Source organism: Prosopis cineraria, unplaced genomic scaffold (assembly GCF_029017545.1).
Source record: "Prosopis cineraria cultivar Desert tree isolate PC_DT_omini unplaced genomic scaffold, ASM2901754v1 PC12, whole genome shotgun sequence".
Taxonomy (NCBI): domain Eukaryota; kingdom Viridiplantae; phylum Streptophyta; class Magnoliopsida; order Fabales; family Fabaceae; genus Prosopis; species Prosopis cineraria.
In genome coordinates, this window is record NW_026555343.1 from 4,716,480 (window position 1) to 4,733,089 (window position 16,610).

A 16,610-nucleotide genomic window follows, 5' to 3' on the forward strand; every position below is an offset into this window, starting at 1 on the left:
AGGACAAATCCTTACCAACTAAACCAATATTTGTTTGATTGATTTTCAATAATATACATAATTTCTTGATTGATTTTCTTTGGGTTCAATAATTATCCAGTGGAAAATAAAATATTATATATATATGACCAATCATTCAGTATATAGATAGATTAATTTCATTTTTACCATGTATATATATATAAATACATAATTATTTTATTATTTAGCCATCTCAAAGTCATTAACTATGTTATATTTGCAGGACATTTTTTTGGAAAGAATGATAGTTAGGTTCTTGACAAAATTTAAAAAAAAGTATAAGTATCAATTTAAACAATTACAAGCAAAAATTTCTCTTATAGTTTAAGAATTACATTTGATATTTAAATATTTATTTATAATTAAAATTTTTAAATTTATAATTATGCAATTGATATTTTTAATTTATTTTTAAAAAAATTATTAAAAATTTAATTATTATTAATTTAATATTTTAAAACCTAACTACCATTCTTTGAATTATTTCGGTGTTTGAAGCAAGGTCATGAAGCACGTGTGGCCATCATCAAATTCAAAACGAGGGCCATCACAAAGTATTACTATTACGTTCTTGACTGCCGTTAATTACCGACCAACTTTTTGGAATTTAGTGCACCCCTTGTCAATTTTTATTAAAAAAATATAATTTTAAATTCTTTTATTTTACTTATATTTTACTATTAATTCTCGTATTTTTTTAATATTTTAAATTTTTAAATTTTTATTTTTTAATATTTTAATTCTCTTCAAAATTCCTACACTTTACTTATGGAGTGATTTAAAATATTAAAAAATAAAAGTATAAAAATTTAAAATGCTGAAAAAAAGTAAGGATTAATATTAAAATATAAGCAAAGTACATAAATTTAAAATTATATTTTTTTTTAATTTTAATAAAGTTCTCATGAATAATTAAACATTTAAATGTGTGTATATATATATATATATAAGTAGAACTAGAAGTGACACTGTTATTACCCAAAAATAACAAAAACAAAAACATGATGTTAAAAGACAAACTAAGAATGGAAACAACAAGACTATCATTAACATTAAACTAATCGTGAGAGACTGATTTGCAGTTGAAGATCATGCCATGGTTGGATCCATTAGTTATGATTAAATTAAATTAATAAATTTGAAAAGAATGGCAAATTATTTCGGTCTGTCTTTTATTCACATATCACCGTAACAAGTAAACTAACCTGTGGGGCCTAAAATTAGGGGTGTTCACGGGACGGGACGAGACCGAGACACCCCATCCCGTGTCTCATCCCGAAAAAAAGATCGGGACTGAATTTTGGTCCCGTGTCCCGTCCCGTTAAGAGTCGGGACGAGACCGGGACAAGATCGGGACGTCCCGTCATCCTGATAAATGAAATAATATCGAAAAAAGATCTGGACAATAACATTCATTAAAATTTTAAATCATATAATTTGTTAAATTTAAAATCAAAACAACACAAGCACATAAATAATAATAATTTAAAATTAGTTATTGAATTATATTAATCACAACTACATATTATAATAATAAATATAAGTGATCTTTATGCTATAAGATTAGCAACAACAGGCAAGTCAAAGACAACATCAAATCATTGTTCTTCTACTTTAATGAAGATGTACTAAGCTAATTACTCTTCCAAAAATAAGTAAGAAATATGTTATAAATAAAAGTTATTAAATAGATAGATATAAGAATAAATTATATTAATATAATTAATATATTATAAAAAAAGATATCGCCATGTTTACTCCATGCTATTAAAATTATCAATATAAAAAAACTTTAGTTTTAAATAAGAATTGCAAGTATTAAAATTATAATTGATATAATTATATAAGTATAAATTATATTAATATAATTAATATATTATAAAGAAAGATATCGCCATGTTTACTCCATGCCATTAAAATTATCAATATAAAAAAACTTTAGTTTTAAATAAGAATTGCAAGTATTAAAATTATAATTGATATAATTAATATAAGTATAAATTATATTAATATAATTAATATATTTAAAATAAAAAATAATATATATAATATTCGGGACGGGACGGGACGTCTCGATGGTAATTCCATGTCCCGTCCCGTCCCGAACTCCTTTCCTGTTCGTCCCGTAAAGTCCGTCCCGATTATTTTCAGGCCGGGACAAGACCCGTCCTGATATAATCGAAACGATATCGAGCCAGTCGGAATGGATCTAGACTGAACACCCCTACCTAAAATGTTTGGTGCCTCACATTTTTGTGATTAAGTCAGTGTCATGGGACCATGTGGCTGTGGAATTATGTACAATAACATGACGAACACAACACCCAATGGTCATTTTCTCATAATGGGTCATTTAGATGCAATGTATATACGCTTATGTAATATTATTTTTATTTTATTTATAAGATAATACATTATTTTTTTTGTTTTATTTATAAGTTATATTATTAAATTTTTATCCTATTTTTTATTAAATTGAAAATTAATATTAATAAGATGTAAATATAAATAAATTTTGACATTAATAATGATAGAGAAATAAAAGATAAAAATTAAATATATACTCTATTTTAAAAATAAAATTATTAAAAATAATGACATAAAATTTTATAAATATTATGTTTAACATATACTTTCAATGTTTAAATATTTATTTATAATTTTATAAAATTTGAAGATCAATTATATTTTTTTAGATCATCAATTTGTAATAACATATGAAAATTAATTGAAAATATAAACACTCACTCACACACATATTCTGTATAAAATTTTTCTTGAAAATAATATATTAGATGTATGGTGACATTTTGTATTTTGAAATACTATCATACATAGTTATCATTTAATGATATTTCTAAGTTGTAAATTAGTTTTAAGAAATTAATTATAGATAATATAATAAAATTAAATTTACAATATATATACATACATTCATATTTGGCCCCCTCAACTCCTAAGGCTAGTCTGTCTCTGGGCACGCCGCTTAGGAGATAATGTTTATTTAAAAAAATAAGTAGAGAAATGAGGTTGAAAAGTTTTTAATTATTTTTTTCTATTCTTTTCTTACGTCATTTTTTTATTAAATATCTTTTCTCTCCCCACCTGCCATCAAACTAAAGATAATTCTCCCGTACATCTCATAGGGTATAATGAAATATCTCCAATTTTCAAACCAACTTTGCTTTTTCAAACCTATGAAAAAAAAAAGTAAAAAAAAAAAAAAAGGATCCATATATCCAGAAACAAACGTCCAAATGCCCGGTAGGTCTGAATGTTCCATGCATTCAAGCATTAATCGCTAGGCCCGCCATGGATGTGACTAGAACTGTTGATTAGGATCAAATCTGTTGGGCTAATTTTTTTAAGCTCGAAAATAATTAAGGTTGGGCCGTTATTTTTAAAAAAAAATGGTAATTTAAGTTTAAAAGAGCCAGCCTTTTTAAACTTTTTTATTATTTTTTTAAAAAATTATAATATAAAAAAATAAAAGATTAAATATATAACTGAAATAAATGAACATATTAAATGCATTCATCCATCCCTCATTCATTTATTAAAATTTAGTTGAAAATATTAGCTAAGTTTAATTTTTATTGATATTAACTTTGATGTTGTTATTTGATATTAGACCTAAATGTTTAAGTTTTTTTACTGTTGTGGTGTAAATTGATTTAAATTTATTTTTTTAAACTTAATTTTATGTATAATAACTTTTTTATGATTATAAATATATTTTTTATAATTTTAAATTAAAAAAATAAAAAAAATAGGGCCGAGGCTCTGAGGGCCGGCCTTTTAGCCCTAAAAACTACGGTTGGGTCTCATAAAAGGAAACCCTAACATATAATCGAGTTTATTAGGGTTGGCCCGTTTAAACCCTAGCTACCTCTACCTAAAAGTGAGAATGAGGGCGAGCCCAATTCTTATAGACTTTGCCCTTCTGAGCTTGATCTTTAAAGACTTAAGCTTTAAAACTTGATTATTTAAAATTTAATTTAATTCTAAAATCCGGCCCTTATTTATAAGGTTTAAGGTCAAGTTTTTAAGCCTTTTTTTTAAACAATCTAACATTTTAATTTAAATAAAATATTCTAAAATTCAACATAAAACAAATTAAATCTCACATAAAATTCAACAAAGATGTAAAATTTTAAATTCAAGATGAAGATTAAATTATTCATTAATATAAATTTAAATTTTTCTCATCATCATCTAAAAATAAAATATTAAATCTCTTAAATGTAGGTCCACTTATTGAAGATGAAAGTGAAGATCAAATGTAAATTATTTCTGAAACTTCTTCTTCATCACTTATAATAAATATTAATCAAATTGTATCATTATTAGTCAAAAGTAAGTGTGTGTGTGTGTGTGTGTGTGAGAGAGAGAGAGAGAGAGAGAGAGAGAGAGATAACCAAATTATCAGGGCATGAAGGGTTGTCTGGGCTTGAGCTTTTTTTTACAGGGTTTATTAAGGTCAGGCCCTCAAACCTAATTACTTTAAAAAAATTAAGATTACTCTAAAAAAATTAATTTTTAAAGCTTGAATCCTTATTTGAACAAGATTTTTAAATCTGACTTTTATTCCCGACTCTACGACTCCAACCTTTTAGAAATGAGAAATCTCTAATATTTATTGATATTAGTTTAATCCTTGCAATAGGAGATGTCTGCTGGTGGAATTCGTTTCAGTGCTCAGCGTATGATGGTCACCATGGTGCTTGATGCTACGCTATCTAAATTTTAAGCACTATTATATTTTATATTTATTAAAATAAAAATTTATAAAAATTATAAAATAATTTTAGTAATTTTTTATTTTTAATATGATCTAAATTTAATTTAGAGGGCTCAATTTAGTATTAAGAGTTTTATAATTGATGCATATTGACTATCCATATGTATTTTGTACGGTCCAGATCTAATCTGGTGTTAATACAAATGGTGTAGAGTACATCTGAATAGTCAATATGTATCAATTATAAAACTCTTAATATTAAATTGAGCCTTACAAATTAAATCTTGATCATATTAAAAATAAAAAATTTATTAAAATTATTTTTATAATTTTTATTTTAATAAATATAAAATAAAAATATATAATAATACTTTAAATTTAGACCATGTAGATCAAAATCTAAATAGTTTAGATTTCATCATTAGTGATAAGCACAGAAATCAATCCTATTTGTAGGTAGAGTTAGCAACGAAATGTGGAATAACCATCGGCTAATTTTTTCTCTCAAAAATCTTATCTTTCTATTATTCTATTTTCCTCTTGCCATTTAGGTGATCAATTAAGCACTTTGTTTTTCTATTTGTTGGCTTTTGTTCAATGTTTGATCACCAAAGATGCTTGCACGAACTGCGGATAGATATGGAAGAAGTGATTTGAGCCAGTAATTTAGGTGAGGCGGACTTATTTAAATTGGGGTCGATTTGAGTTAAGTTTAAAGAATCATACCCTCTTTAAAAAAAATCATATAATTAAGTTTGATCTTAACTTTTTTTGATCAAGTTTGGGTTAGACCGTCAGGCTTGATCAATATTATAACTCTATATATGCATAGAGCATCAAATTCTATTAGTTGAACTTATTTAGGTTGAGCTCAATTCAGGCCAACTTATTCTGATCGATCTTAAAGTATCCCTATCTTCTTTAAAAAAATCCATATAATCAAGCTCAACTTTAATTCTTTTCAAATGAATTCATGCTAATCCATCAAATTTGGTTTGAATTACCGATTCTAGGAGTGTTGATTCCATTTCATGTGTTTCTTTTTGGAAGGAGATTATACACATATCATCCAAATGCACATCAATTTTTTTTTATATATTTCATCAATTTGAAGAATACTATGAACATCAATTTGTTTAATGTTTATTTGTGAGATTGATTTAATTTAATTTAGATGTTCATTTTTATTTTTTTTCGGTTGCAGCCTCTTAGTACGCTTTTCTTACTTAATGGGTACAATGTGTACCAAAGACGCATTCTTGCATTAACCACAAGTGCTTGGATAGCGCCAAAAAAAAAAAAACAAAAAGAAAAAACCCCGTAATCTTTATTGCTCTTCTACATAATTAACTTACTAATTTTTTTATATATTTAATGTACCTGAGGCAATTTTTAAGTTTATTATTCTTTTTTGCTCTTCTACTTAATTATATATAAAGTTCGATATTTTAGTTGGAAAATTATAATTTTCATTTAGTTTATTCTTACATTTTTTATTGTCCATTTGAAATTTAATTCTTAAATTTTTAGTTTTATCAATGTCATTTGCAAGATTTTTTTATTTTTTAAATCTATCATATTTAACTTACCTATATAATTTTTTCTATTAGACATTTCAGTCTGATTATCACATATATATATATATATTTTTTAATATGTTTTAAATTATATATGTACTACTTACAAACTATTTGATATTGCTCTCAAATTAACAAAATTGGAGTTTGCTCAAAAAAAAAAAAAAATTGGAGTATTTATGATAGCACGTTTCTTTTGAGAAATTTTATAACATTTTTTTAAAAAAGCAAAGTTCTTTTTTTATTTTAAATTTTTGTGTGTGTGTGAACACATTTTCATTTTTCCTAACAAGAGAACATTATTATTTACATTAAAATTTTGTAAATATAATCATCTTTACTATTTCTTCAATTTTTTTCTATATCAAATTCGTGCAACGCATAGTATCCAGTCTATGCGTATGTACAGTTTTACAAAATAAACATATAGTTACAAAAAAATATTTTTAGTTTACATTTGTTATTATATGAATATCTTTAATTTAATTGTATGAATTTTTTATGCAGTTTTTTTCACATTTGTTGCTTTAAATTACTATATGTAATAATTGATACAATTATATTGAATTTATTCTTTCATAATATTACCAGACAGTCTTACAATCATATTTGTCATAACAAATTCATAAACTAAATTTTTGGCTTTGAAAAGTTAGAAATGAACAAAACATCTTTATTCTTTAATATAAAATAAAATTTTTTTATTAAAAATGTTTTTAAAAAAATCTTTGAAACGATTAATAAGGTAACTTTAATTGGGATGAAATTTTAGCATATGATTTAAGTCAAATATTTATTGTATACACTAATATTATTATATATATAAAAGTAGGTTTTAAGGTTATAAGAGAATGTCACGTGTTCAGTTTTAGGTTTGTCGCAATTTTGTGCTTCGGGATGCCTTTCGTGCTATTCTATGCTTTGGAGTTAAATTTGGGGGGTCAGGTTAGGAATATTTTATTATTTTTTAAAAAATATAAAATATATTATTCAAGTTTAGAGATAAGTGCAGAATGAATTATTAATTTTTAGATATATACAAAAATCTATTTTTATCTATTTGAAATTCAAATCTGATTATATTTAAATTTAAATTAATATTTATCTATTTAATAATTCTATCCAATCTAAATATATGACAAAATTTTAGGTTTATAATTTTTAAGGTATTTATATGCAGATATATATATATATATTCTGTTTAAATATTTTAAAAAAGAATATGTCCTTTACTATTTTAAATCTATCCTCATGAATTTCAAAAATTAATAATATAATTTTTATTAATATATAAAATTTGTCATAATATATTCCAATTATATAGCCAAAATTAATGCTCGTGTATATATATACTACATCTATTATATTATATATATATATATTAGGATTAAAATTTAGATTATATATCTGTTTAATATTTATAAAAAAGAGTATGTGTTTTAAAATCCTTTTTATCTATTTGAAATTTAAAATCTAATTGTACATATATTTAAATTAATATCTATCTATTTTAAACACTTTATCCACCTAAATAGATAGCAAAATTTTAGGTTCATAATTTTTAGGATATTTATATACAGATATGTAAATTGGGATACAAATTTTAATTAATATGCATCTGGTTAAATATTTAAAAAAGAGTATGTGCTTTAATATTTAAATCTATCCTCATAAATTTTAAAAATTATAAATATAATAAAAATTAATGTATGAAATGTGATATTATATATTCCCAATTATTATAAGAAATATGACGCTCATAATTCCAAGTGTGGAGGCAGGCATATATATATATATATATATAATTAGGATTAAAATTAAATTAATACATATCTATTTATATTTTTACTATTTAAATCTATCCTCATGAATTTCAAACAATATTGATGATAAGGTATATATATTATTCTATTTAATTTTTTGGGTCTCATATATTAAATTCATATATTAATTTTTCCCATGTTTATATACTATATATATATGCGGATTAAAATTTAAATTATATATATCTGTTTAAAATTTATAAAATATGTGTTTAAAAATTTATTTTTATCTATTTGAAATTCAATTCTGATTCTGCATATATTTAAATTAATATCTATCTATTTAAATACTCTATCTAACCTAAATTGATGACAAAATTTTAGGTCATAATTTTTAGAGTATTTATATTTAGATATGTATATGAGATCAAATTTAAATTAGTATATATCTGTTTAAATATTTTAAAAAAAGAATATGTTCTTTACTATTTAATCTATCATCATGAATTTCAAAAATTATAATTTATAATAAAATTAACGTATGAAATCTGATCTTATATATTCCCCAATTATATATGAAGATTAATGCTCACATATTCCGAGTGTGGAGGCATGCATAGATGATATATATATATATATATTTAGGATTACAATTTAAATTATATATATTTTTAAATTCATATATTAATTTTGGTAAAATTCAAATTCCTTAAATATCTACTTCATCTTGATTTTTTTTTTAAAAAAATCACCTCTTAATTATTCCTCCCAAATGAACCTTATTCAATTATAAATTAATAGTTAGGCTAATAGCACATTTCACAATTTTACGTCTGACTTACTCTTCTAATTAATTGCATTAAATTCATTTCCTTTCGACTATTTTTCATGCTATCCATGGCTTTTTACTTCTTAAATCTATGCTATTCGTGCTATCAATGCAACAAAAAAAGATCGGCACATTATGATTAGAGTGATTAATATCTGAAAATTGCTAAGTAGAAATACATTCAAAGAATCCATAGTGTTGAATTGGTGTTGCAGGATGTTGGAGTAAGTGTTTATGTCTTTTGCATTCATATTGATTTATGATTAAGTATTACGCTAATAATCAACCTAGCATAGGATAATCAGATCTTTGCAATTATTTGGAAACCTTTTGTGAGACGTTTTGAATATAGTTGCATCCTTTTAAGATATATGAAATTTTAAAATTTGGGGTCTTCTAGTGCTTTGGATCATATCGGACAACCGATTATCCTTATAAGATTAGCTTCATGTTCTCTACTACTGTGAAGCTGTGCTTGAGACAGGTTTTATCCATCATTTTGGTTCAATTTTATTAATATTCTAGATATTGCAGATAGGGAGACACGAATGATAATTACTTAATTGTATGTATTAAATTTTTTTAATTTGTTCTTCAAAAACTCTATTTGATAATGTCCTATTTTAGTCCTTTTTATTTATTAAAAATCTTATTGTGTCTAGGAAAAAAAACCCACCATCAAATAAAAGTATGGCAATTACCAAGTTTAAATTACCTATTTTTATCTATCTTAATCTTAAATGGTCTATTTTTTTAATGAACATATGTGATTAATGGTATCTTTTTTTATGATAGATGTGATTGAAAGATTATCTGAATTGGACAGTTGGAAGGAGTCGATCAAGGATGGAAACAAAACAGAATAGAAATAAGCCTAGAAGATGCAAAGTTAATAAACACAAATTTCATCAATTAATATACTTGAAACCTTATTTTTTTACACTTTAATTTTTGGTATCTATGACCAAAATTACTTTGATACTATTCTTATCATTATAGGAAAAACAAGGTGAGTTGTTCTCTTTAGGGGCTTTTGGAGATGATATACTAAATTTGACATAGGAAGCACTACAAAAGCCAAGTATTATCATATTATGGTGGTTTAAGGTTAGGGAGTTTAATAGTACATTACCTCACATGAGTGTCTGAATGATATTGATTCATTATATATGCATTCTCTCTAAATGTTTTGATTCTTACATAGAAATAATGAGGCTTAGTAGCACAATGTATTGCTCACAAGTGTTTGTTGCTCTCCATTGTACACCTTCATTTCTAAAGGTCTTCAGTTTTAGTTTCTAGGTGAGTCTATCATACTATCAAACTTTGATTTGGTATGTTATGTATGTTTTATACTATTGCCATATGTTATAATTATGGTTTTGATAAGCAAGTTATACGAATATAATCTTATTTTATTTTTGTCTTGAGGCATCAGGTAATCACTTGGATGAAGATATAAAGCAACTAACTAGGCCAAAATTTCAGTCCATTGGTGAATCTTTACTCACAATGCCAAATAGGGTTAAGATTGAAGAACTATCAAATTGTAAACATGTAGGTGTTGTGTATATTGTAGATATATTATGAATATTATATGGATTTTGTATGATGTTTACAGTGTAATATGACATGCTAATATAATTGTAGGAGGACGGGGTTGTGACTCTTGGCACAGTTGTCGATATTAATACTAATAGAAAAGCAGTTTTACAATACATGCAAGAAATGTAATAAGGGAGTACTCCTTAATTGCGATGGGTTCTATTGCATAGAGTGCAATAGAATGGTCAAGACTGTTGTACTAAGGTATTTGTTAAATTGTGTATTAATGCAAAATACATTCGTTTATATTCTAAAATTTTACATGTATCTTTGTAGGTTCAAAATGACATTTACTATAGCTGATGATACTAGGTCTAACACATTCATTATGTTTGATCTTGTATCTTCCAATTGTAAACTGCATTGTTGCTTAACTAAGGGAGATTCCTAAGCTACGTATTCAATGCCATTTTTATGTTTAATAGAAATATGAATATTGCACACACATATTGAATATCCAATATGCAATAGCAAAAATGATACTTTGAATTAGTGACAATTTTATTTAATTAATATTGATGACTCTATTGAAATATTTTTTAATTTTATATTATAATTAAATTTTATAAAATCAAATATGATATTGAATCATAAAATGCATTATCATCAATGTAGGACTCTGAAGATGAAGTTGTGCTTTCAACTATTTTATGAGTTTATTAGAAAGGGTTCATGTTCAAGGTCTTCATTAGAGACCCTGCCAAACAAGGCTTCTTGGCTAGCCATGTAGTGACTTATTTTTGTGAAGATTCAAATATATCAAGAGCATATGAGGAAGGCATAGATGACCTTCCAAATAGTCCAACCAATGATAGTCATATGAAAACCACAACTGTAAGTATTTTTAAATTGTTTTCTAAATATAAATAAAATGCATGAAATATTGATTTTTTATACAAATTTTATCCTATCAGGAATGTGATACTTCGTATGTAGACTCAGAGGTTGGTAATCAAGTGGAAGCACTCCTTCAAAAAGTGTTAGCTCTAAAACATGCCCAAAATTAAGTGAAAAGATGCTAATGGTGATGATTTTTTCATAAATGTGAAGAAGATGCGTGACCTTTCAATTGATGCCTCAATAAAGGGAAAAGATATGCGTGACATGAGTGTTGATAATAATCGAGCGATGATGAACTTATTTCGTCGATGATGAAGCGTGTGAAGATAGAGGAATGATCAAATGTGTTTCATAATCATTAATTATGAGCATTGATCAAACTTTTTCTTAGTCGAACTAATTAGGATATTCTTTTCAATTTTTTTCACTTTCTTTGAGATCTTTGTATTTGTTTTTTTTTTTGGTTGTGTCCTTCTATTGGTATGATGACAATAATTTTTTATTTATAAATTTAATGGTTCTTTATTATTCTACACATGGGGCCTCTTTATTATTTTATATTTGTTTAAGAGCCTTTTACAAACAAATAGGGGAAATCCTTTTGGCAATAGAGTAAATAAAGGAATGACATTGAAATCAATGTTTAGTTATGTTTAGATATCTATCTAATTAATTGAGTTCAGATTAATATATGTCTTTGTAATTAAAAATTTATCAAAATAATTTGTATTTAAAACTTTCAATATACCTTGACTATTTCCGTGCATTTCAATCTCTATTAATATTTTTTTAAATTTTAGCTTGATATAATAAAGTATATGTAAATATATTTAAATTCAAGGCAAGTATTTATCTAAACATTTAGGTAAAATAACCTGAGTTTAGATATTAAGATATATACTCATTATTTTCAAAAATTTGGATTATATGATAAAGTATATATAAATCTCTTTGAATTCATAGCAAGCATCTATCCAAACATTTAGAAAAAATAACTTGAGTTTAGATATTAAGACATATACTCATGATTTTCAAAAATTTAGACTATATGATAAAGTATATATATCTATCCAGTTGAATTCAAATTAATATATACAAATTAATACCTAAGAAAAATGACTTTTAAATTTGAACTTCCTTTGAAAAATATTATAAATCAATATTTTTTTGATACATGACTTAGTTACGATTTCAATTCAGATTTAATATTGGTATTAAAACATATTTATTAATTATATATTATATTTTTTAATTATGTAGTGATTATGATAAATTTTATTTTTTAGAGTCTAAAATACTTTCTATAATTCATGTTGAAACGTGTAAAACGTAAGAGTGCTTTTATTGAAGAGAGGAAAAAATATTAAATACTGACTTGTCATGTCATGCTTCATTTCATAATATATAAGATGCATAAGAGCTTAGTTGATTAGGAACTCTATTATTATTATTCTTTTTGGTGAGATGGTTCTTAAAAACATAATTGGATGAACTGACCCAGATGTATATATGTTAGCCTCTATTATTGGAGGTATGGTACTTCAGATATTTTTTATTTTTAATTTTGTGAGATTGTCGGTTAAAGAAATCCAAGTTATACATTGATATTTGAATCAGTGGTGGTGCCAAGACCTGAAGTTAGAGAGTGCAAGTTTTATTTTTTGTCAAAGAAGGGTTATGCATATAATCGTGTGTAGTTATACATATTAATATTAAAACTATATGAAAAGTAATATGTTTGTAAAATATTTAATGGTTATGTGAAAGAAAAACATGTATGAAATTAAATAAATTACGCACTTTCATTTTTATGAAAAATTTTATAAATTAATATTGTAAAAAATTTGATTTATAAGCCTTATATTTATTATTACTTACTTAATTTTGAGAGAATCTCACGCATGAACGTAGTTTAAAATGAGTATGTAATAATCTTGCTATTAATGTTCTTTTATTAGGTTATTTATTTTCTATTCAAATTCAAATTATAAAAATTTAAAAACCATTGATCCTAAATCATGTTTAATTAATTAGAAATATATAATATCACACATCAGGCATTTAAAAATCACATCTAAAAAAAAAAAAACACACACACAACACACGCAAGAACAATATAGGTTTTCTATCTCTCAAAATATTTTTAATATATAAAATACAAAAATATAAAAGAAAAATATTATTTCTGTTATATATATTTTAAAAATATATTTTGTGAAATTTTTTTTAAAAATTATTTTTCACAACACTTTGACTAATATTAAATGCTAATTCCATCCAATTAACAAAAAGTAATCACTCAACTTAAAAACTCAACCAGCGTTAATATGACAAATAAGACAATAATTAATATAGCACTTTTATGTGAGAAAAAAAATCTAAACTAAAAATACTATATAAATACATATGTGTAAATAAAAAAGTAAGAAATGAACTATGTCTACAATTTTAAAAGAAATTAAAAGAACTATATCATTTAATTTCATTCAAGATTTAATGTGATATAAAACCATCTTAGCTCTTCGTCTAAAGTGCATAATTGATAATATTTAGTGTAACCATTGAAATTGCATGTTCTTTTTCTTGGTTGGTCAAAGCATGTTGATTTTATGCCCATGCAAGTTGTTCAAGAAGTTGCTTCATATCATCTCTAATTGTATTAAATCCATCTTTGGCAAGAACAAGTGTAGAATTTTTATAGCTTCTTTAAAATTACATGTGCCAAAAAAACATGAACTGTTTTATTAAGATCAACATTGAGTACACACATTGTGCACCACATGTCTTTTACTTGCTTGAAGGTTTAGAAGTCCTAGACTATATAACAATGAGTCTCGCCCTTTTACATAGCCTATGATTCCTCGCCTAAATAAACTTTTAGGATTACCAATAAGTTGGCACATATATATGAAATATCGTTGCGATGAAGTTTCAAACCAAGGGGTGGGTCTATGTTTTCAATGATGTGTTGTTACAGAAAAAAGTACTTGAACTACCCAAACATCTTAGCTCTCTACATGAATTCTTGAAAAATGTATGTGACACCAAATCATCAGATGCAATCTTGATCATTAAATCCATTAGAATATCTATGGGGAGTTGTACAAGAGAATCACCTTCAATTTCCCCCGTGCCTGGACCAATCTTGAGACAAGTTATATAAAATGCTTAATATAATAGTGTATATATATAGATATGGATATATGAAAGTATCGGTTACTTTATTATTACTTTATTCTATGCTAATTTGTGTTAATGATATATATATATATATATATCAAATTTTTTGTGAGGATAGATCTACTAATGGTAGTCTCATAATTATTAATGAAAAATATCAATTTTAAGGTAGCTGACAGAATTTTTAACAATAAATCCTTGAAGTTGATTTTGATTTATTTATCCTCACAAAATTATTATATCTTTTTGTAGGTGGAATACTCTACCATGACATTGTATATCCAATATCATTTTAATATTACCTAGCAAGATTATGATTGTAATATAATATCTAATATTAAGTGAATAAAATATAAATGACAATAAGGTTAACAAAGATAACAACCAAGATCTCATAATAATATTATATGGATATCTAATATTATGCAAAAGAATAAGAAAATAATTATAGTCAAAATCAAAAGCTAATAATAATAATAAAATTATAGTACCAGATGGTATGGAATACTATGTAATCCATATTTGTTGTTAAAGTATAATGCTTATATAAATATTGAAAGATACAATCAAGTTCAATCAATTAAATATCTTTTCAAATATGTGATCAAAGGACATGATGGGGTTATAGTTGCATTTTTTTATTGATTCATGCGACCTAACTACTGGGAGAATCCATGATAAGATTAAATTGTCATGATTATAGATATTTGTCTCTTTACGAATCTGTATGGATAATATTGCTTTTGATATCAATTATAAGAAACCATCTATTGAAAGGTTAACTTTCCACTTGCCTAAACAATGAAATGTCATATTTGATGACGATGAACCATTAGATTCAGCTATTAATCGCAATGCAGGAAAGACTATAATGCTAGAGGCATGGTTTGATGCTAATGATGATAAGAATAATAATGAAGCTATGGGCTTAACATATCCTAAATTCCCAACCAAATTTGTTTATAAGAAAGATTTATGTGAATGGCAAGTAAGGAAGCAGGTTTTTCAATTGAAAGATTGTACTATACCCCTTTAGGTACTGCTAACCATCGTCAAATGTTGTACCTTATATGAGAGTATACGCACCATTGATGGAGTCATCCACCTTACTTTTAAAGATGCCTGTTATGTATTAGGATTATTAGACGATGACAAAGAATATATTGATGGCATTAAAGAAGCAAGCCAATGGGCATCTGGACAATTTCTAAAAAGGCTATTCTACACTGCTCTTATCTGTAATTCTTTCTCTTGACTAGAGGTTGTTTGGGATAGTAAATGAGTCTTCTTATTAGATGATACTATGTACAAGTAAAGAAATATGACCGGACACCACAATATATAGTAATTATACTTGCATTCTTTAATTTGTTCTGCAATTTAATAATATCAATTATAGTTTATATAAATTATTGGACAACATTGCTAATGTAACAACATCATTTTCACAGGATTAGAATTAGATGATGTTGATTTACATAGCTTTACATTGATTGAAATTGAGAAAATACTTCAATCTAATAGGAAAAGTCTTACAGATTATGAGCCTATGATTTATCTGACATGTTAAGCTGGTTGCGTTGTCTATTGAATTGGTAAGGTTGCTGTGGACACTAACTCCTGAGTAAAAGATAATTTATGATAAAATCATTAGTGCTATTATATTTAACAAATGAGGAGTTTTTTTCCTTTATGGACATGGCAGTACTGGAAAGATGTATGTTTGGAAGACACTGTCTGCTTCATCAAGATCTAGAGGTAAAATTATTCTTAATGTAGCATCAAGCAAGATAGCTTCTTTATTGCTTCCAGGAGGATGAACAGCTCACTTGCAATTTTGTATTCCACTTTCAGTGATAGAAGACACTGTATGTAGCATAAAACAAGGAAGTAACTTACCTAAGTTATTAGTTCATACGTCATTGATTATAGGGGATGAGGCTCCAATGGCACACAAGTTTTGTTTTAAAGCTTTTAATAATGCTTAAAAGATATTCTAAAGTTTAGTAATCCATTGGCTGTTAATCTTCCATTCGGAGGAAAAGTTGTCATGT